Source organism: Brassica oleracea, chromosome C3, assembly GCF_000695525.1.
Source record: "Brassica oleracea var. oleracea cultivar TO1000 chromosome C3, BOL, whole genome shotgun sequence".
Taxonomy (NCBI): Eukaryota; Viridiplantae; Streptophyta; class Magnoliopsida; order Brassicales; family Brassicaceae; genus Brassica; species Brassica oleracea.
In genome coordinates, this window is record NC_027750.1 from 8312479 (window position 1) to 8319520 (window position 7042).

A 7042-nucleotide genomic window follows, 5' to 3' on the forward strand; every position below is an offset into this window, starting at 1 on the left:
ATTAAATCATACATAATTACATTAATCTGGTTAGTACACGTAAGATGGTTCACATTATATTGATGTTTCTTTGCATACAAATAATTTCTGGTCTAATTCGTCATCGGTCCAGATCATGCCTATTCACATGTAACTCCAGTTGTATAATAATGTGTACACATCTCAATAAATGTCGAGAATATGATAGACCATAGACTTACAATATAACTTTATCCAACAAACATTGGTTGAATTTGGTAACAATATGACTTCAGATTTTCAAACCAAAAGTGATACCAAGATGAAGGAACACAAATATATGTGATTGTGGTAATCAAACGAGATCACCGAATTCGAATTACATACGTGTTTGTTATTATATACAAAAGATATATACAAACATGAATCAGTTTATCATATTTTTATTCAAATATAATATTAGATAAGATGTTTTCTTTTCAAATCTGATTTTTTTTTCGTTTGATTTTGGTGGACATATACTCAAATATTAATGGCCTTAGATCTTAAATAATATAGTTCCTAACGTATTTATGATTTAAATGGAATGAATTCTAAACAAAACCCCTTATAAATAGAACAAATTAATTTATGTAACAAAGTATTTAATTTAATTTTATTAAATTTAGATATAACCCTACGTTTTTCTACAAATATATACCCTACCCACTACGTTATGATAATCATACGTTATATAATTGTATATAAATATTTTTTTTAATATATAAGAAAAAATTACATAAAAAATTACATATTTATAGAAACATAAAAAACAAAAAATAATAACAAACCAATATTATACTCGTGGGTCAAGATCTAGAACAAATAAATATGATTACAAAAAAAACGGGTATACGTACATATGATTACAAAGAATTGAGTGTATGCCGAATCAAATTTTAAATTGCTATTATTTTATAAAATAGATTTTGATTAAGATTTATATATAAATATAATTACAAAGAAAAACACAAATATGATTATATAGAAAAACACAAATATGAAAATCAAATTTCTAAAAAAAAGTTAAAACAAAAAATATAGTTAAAATAAAAATATAATCGCCCTTGAATCTAGTTAAGGTTAATATATCCCTAGGTTATAAGTGGTCATATATTTTTTCTAAAGCAAAAATGTTATTTTATTATTTTATCAACATTTACCAGCTTTTTAATAATCCAAAACACATTAAAAAATATCATTTTATAGGTTATCACATTTACCACATACTAATCCAACGAGGTTTTGCTGTATTTCACCACAAACTTCTTCGTTTAACAAAAATGAAACCATAATTATTTAGTTAAATCAAAAAGAAAAGTTTAAGATGTTGTATTAAGATTTATAAAGCCGGTTAATGAAAAGAAGAATACTTGGTTTCTAGGTCCAGTCTAGTTCCCAGCACGATGTAAAAAAAACGCGTTCAAACACAATCTAGTGAGATTGATCATGAGAAATCGTTTATCTTTGGACCCAATATGTGAAATCAATCACTTTCACCAACTAATTGCTAATTGTAACAGTGACAAAAGGTCTTCAAATGCTCTAACAGTTTAGTGTGAAACCCTTAGGCTCCAATCGGTTACCCCAAGATATATCAGACAATCTATCAATTTCTATATTTAATTTTGAAATCACGTCAATATACAATATATTATTTAAACCACGTAACATTGAAATATCTGGATTGGACACGTAGGGTGGGGTCTCTTTATCAGTAGAACACACCTTCGTCTTTTGTCCTTTTTCCATTTTTGGAGTTTTAGTATTTTAAGAGAGTCGCATGTGCGCTATAGTAGAATAAATATTAATTACGCAAGTTATGAACATAATATATTTTAAAAACTATAAATATAAGTTGGAGTAAAGAGAGTAGAGAGCAATAGTCAAACATTTCGCGTATGAACTACGAACAGTTTTTATAATCACACGCGTAAAGCTGATATGACTTGTGCGATGAACACTAGATCTGACAAATATGAAATAAGGTCTTCTTTAAACAGCCTCTTGTTGTTTTCTACCCAACAAACAATATTCTATCTTTTTGGTTCATGTTGCAAATTACATGCCAGTATTATGAATAACACACCATTAACACAATCAGTTTTGAAAAACTGAAATTCATCAATCAATTGTATGGCTTGTCAGTTCTGAACAAAGTATATACATTTACATGAGAAATAAACATATTTTTCTTAACATGTTTACAAAAAAAAAATACAGATTTTTTTTAACCTTTTCATGTCATCAGTATTTTCAAACATAAATTATTTATTTTTGAAGAGTTTCTCCAAAGAAATTAAATTTTCAATTCTCATAATTGTTTTGAAGAACATAAATGATGAATCATATATATGATAATATTAATCTAAATTCCTGAATATATTTGATATCTCGAAGAATTTTTTTTGGGTGTAAATATCTAACCAACTGTTAATTATTTTATAAATAACAAGAATATATGATCTCAAAAATATCCATTTATAGTTTTATTTTATTTTTGAATGTATATTTTTTATTTGCGTATTATTTGGTTAATATATATTTTTGAACTATAAATAAATCATCGAAACTGTATATTTATTTAAATTGCGATTAATATCCTATATGCTAGGTGTTAGAGCACTGTCAGACTAACGCTTCATTTTCTAGTTAACGGCTATAGCGATCAAATTCAATCGGTGACAAGCATGTGGCATAAATTTTCGTTATATATAAGATTCTAACAACAGAAATCTCATGTGAATGGAACCACTGGTAGTTGTTTGTTTGGGGTTCTTGAGGCGTGTTTTAGGTTTATGGGTCCACCAGCCTTCGATCCAATGCATTCACTGTTTCCTCATTTAAGACTGAACCGCGTAGATTGATCCGAGTGAGTTTAAGCACCCGACCACTCCTGTCTTATCCCCAAACTGGAAAATTAATTTAACATTGCATCTCAACACCGAGATTAAATTAGACAACTAGAGTTATGCAATGTTAAATTAATTGTGCACAAATAGAATTTTAACAGTCCTAATTTTGGAACACTTCTATCAATTTCTTTAAGACAAAAGTTCAAGAAAGCCATAAACTTTAAGCGATATATATTTGTTTTTTTGATAAAGGGTTTAACTTTAATTAAGCGATATTTTGCTAAAGAAAACATCGTTATTCAATTCTCTTCGAATCCGGATACAAGTTTAGCTCTATAAGCTACAATATTCAATTATCTTCGAATCCGGATACAAGTTTAGCTCTATAAGCTACAATAAAAGCACATATATAGCCGTTTAGCTCTATAAGCTACAATATTCAATTCTCTTCGAATCCGGATACAAGTTTAGCTCTATAAGCTACAATAAAAGCACATATATAGCCATATTCACTTATATCATATGTTCCCTTCCCGAACCATAACCAAAGTTATGTTGTATCTTGTCTCCTTCCGTTCGCCCACGTGCATCACGTTACCTAAATAAGTTTTCATTCTATACAACGGATATATAATATAGGTAATTTATTTTAATTTGCACAACTCAGCCATGTGGTGAGCACAAAGATAACTATTATTTCCCCTTTTTACATTAGAAATGTACCATATAAATAATTTCTAACTGCATTTTAAAGCTATATATGACACGTTCTCCCTATCTAAAACATGCATAATATATTTTGGTCATATGGATTATGTTCTATAAACTGGGGTTATACATGCATACATGAATCAGTTAGATCATATGTAAAATTGATGTAAGCTTTTGGAGAAAGGAGAGATTTATTTTCATTCACGAAGGAAGGTATTTATACAAGTATGCAAAATTTAATTTCAATATAATACATGCTAGTATATATTAGAGCAAAAATATGTTGGATTTTCGAAAGATGGGACGAAACTAATATTACATGATGTAGTTTCGGGTCCGGAGGATTAGGGATTCAGCTCGAACCTGTAATTCAAAAAAAAATTGTATTTCTTTTTTCAATATTCTTTTCTAAGGAGTTGGTGAAATGTTTTAAATTTCCAACTTGAAAAGTAGGTAAGCGTAGGACTGATAGTACCTTTGAAAGTAAATGATCATATTGTTTCTTGGTAAAAAACCTTCTCGGTCAATGATGAGCTTATGTAAATGGTACAATTTTGCCACATGGTCCAAAAAATGTTTTGAGACATATATTGTGGTCTCTTTGAATCCAAATGGTTATACAACTAGAGAAATAAAATAAATTGAGATCATGCATTTTCTCAAATTTTACAAATTACAATTAAAAAAATCATCATATTCTGCAGAAAAGGGGGTTTTGCTAACAAAACTTTTTTTTTTGGTTCATATACTATTCAAGAGAAATGTTTGGAGAACCAAGAATTTGAAAAAAAAAAATATTTTTATTTGTTAGGGGATAATTCTATATAAACATAAGACAAAATGTTACAAAGTCCAGCCCATACTAATTTCAGAATACGTCCTCTAAAATCTTTTGTTCTACCATGTGTATCGTGATTAGGTGAAGGCTGTTAGCTCAGAGAAACGGCAAAACTGCCAATCGGAAGCACACTTGAAAAACATTCAGAAGACTGTAAATGTGGTAGTGTCTTTAGTCAACTTGTGTCGCTACGGATTTTCCTTAACATGTACCATTAGCATAGGCACATTGCGTGTGCAAAAACTGTCATTATGGAATGCAATGATGAGTGTGTTATAATGACTTAAACAGGTTACAATCCTCGGAATGGCTATCAAGTACGGTGGGAAGTATGTGGACTCATTTCTAAAAGGTATAATCTCTTCCATAATTTCACACAAGAGTTGAATTACCTGACGTTTTGTTGGCTTATTTGAGATTTGAAACAACAAATGTGCAGTTTTTGATTTCCTGGAAGCACATTTTCAAGATCATAATGAATTAGTCTTCCAGCTGGTAAATTTGGTGTTCTTTGCCTTTTTCTTTACTGATCTCTCTGTCCACTGAAATTTCCACCACTGGCATTCGAATCAGGTCAAAGATCTCCAAAAGGCTACAAGAACATTACAGACTCTATGCGTGGTCTGAAACTAAGGTTAGTTTAACAAACCTTAGTTTAACTACGGTTAGAGATAGATGAAATGACTATATGAGTTTTTTTTTAAGGTATGAAACAATCAGCCATCACCAGCAAAATACCAGCAACAAAGAGATCTCCAGAGCGCTTTCTGTTTAACGTGAAGGCTCTTCTCCGTACAACTCACGAGGCTCCAACTTCTGGATGGGTACGACATGACTGCACACTAATCTCTCTTCAAAATCTCAATGGCTTTATCGTTACTGAATGCTGCGAACCATTTATATAGATTCTCCTCTAAAATTTTTACTTCCGAAAACTTGAAATCTAAATAGATCCGAACCAATTATAACCTTTTCAGTGAGCGGGTGAGAGGATTTGCTCCCAGGCACAGTATTCGAGCTAGTTTTCAACTGTTTGGTTTCTAGCACACTGTTTCTTCTCAAGCTGGTTTATTACCTCTTTTAGAACGTTTTTTCAAATTTTACCGCCTGGTAAAAGTCAAACCCGGGTTCATACCCCCGACTTGGTCGGAGGGTCGCCGTTTCCGACTCCTTTTCACCGGGTTTCCACCCCCTTACCCTATGGAAGACTTCTCTATTCCTCTCATTGACATTCCTCGGCTCTCTCTCTCCAGCCCTCTCTCAAACATGGAGCACCTGGAGGTGTCCCGCCCTTGAATCCCTACATTCTCCCTTGCTTACCTCACTGTTGAGGGACTATCGGAATTTTTGGTTACCACTTACCCACTATACATGCTCCTCCTGTCTCCTGTCGACTGCTTCGACTACTACCTCGTGCACTGAGGGGTTTGGGCTTACTGTGATTGAGACAGACCTCCTTCTCTGTCTTTTCCAGTAGCTATCTTTGTGTTTCTCACTACACTCCCTGGTTCGCTCTGCTCTATCTCTCAGCATGTCTCACCGCTACTCTAGAGCCGAAAAAGGAAAAGGCCTTGCGGAACACTCTAAGCCACGCCGCAAACTCCCTGTTCGTATCCCAGCTGAAGGGAATGTGGCACGCCTTGAAGACTTCAATCTCACCCTTATTGGCAGGGTTACAAACCTTGCAGCTCAAAATACAAGAGCGTTGGTGGACTTCTTCCTTCACCACTGGCATGTGGTGGGTACGATAACAGGGCGCGACCTAGGACCTAATCTGGTGCAGTTCAACTTTGAATCAGAACAAGATCTGCAGTCTGTCTTAACAAAAGCCCCCTACCACTTTAAACGCTGGATGCTCCTCTTAGAAAGATGGAAACCAGTTGTTTCAGATTCCTTCCCAGCCATGATTCCGTTCTGGATCAAAGTACATGGTATCCCACTCCACTATTGGTCACTAATAACCTTAGACACTATAGGTAGTGAACTTGGAGTGGTAGAGGCTAAAGATGTGGATCACTGCAGAGTAAGGGTCCTCCTAAATGGACTAAAACCTCTGGAGATGAAGATGGATATCAGTCTCCCATCAGGTGATGAGATTCCAGTAGAGCTCAAATACGAAAAGTTGGAGAAACACTGCTTCCATTGCTTCGCCCTCTCTCATGAGAAGAAAGACTGCCCTCTACTTCCTCCTGCCCTTCGCTCCTCCTCTAGTCATCTCGGAGTAACTCAACTCAACACTCTTGACCGTCTGGAAGCTAATAGAAGGAGGCTGGAAGATCGCAGACCTCCAAGACAGTTATCCATTTCGCGTGACAGGGAATGGAGAAGAGAACCTTCTCACTCCCTTCACAGGAGCTCCGACAAGACCTACGTCTCTGACTATATCAGAAGGGACTATAGGAAAAACTATGACTCTCAGGGTTGCTATGAGCGCGATAGGACCTCTCTTGCAAGAAGAGCTGATGATTATTCACTCAGTCGCTCTGAAAACCAGAGGAACCATACCGCTAGACCCCCACCAGGGCATCCCCCTCCTCCCACTTGGAGGCCTGTCACTATGGCTGGGAACTTAAAGACTCCAACTCAGTCGATTCAGTCTCAAGTTTCCCATACCCCCTCTCCAAGACCCTTGAGGGAAGTT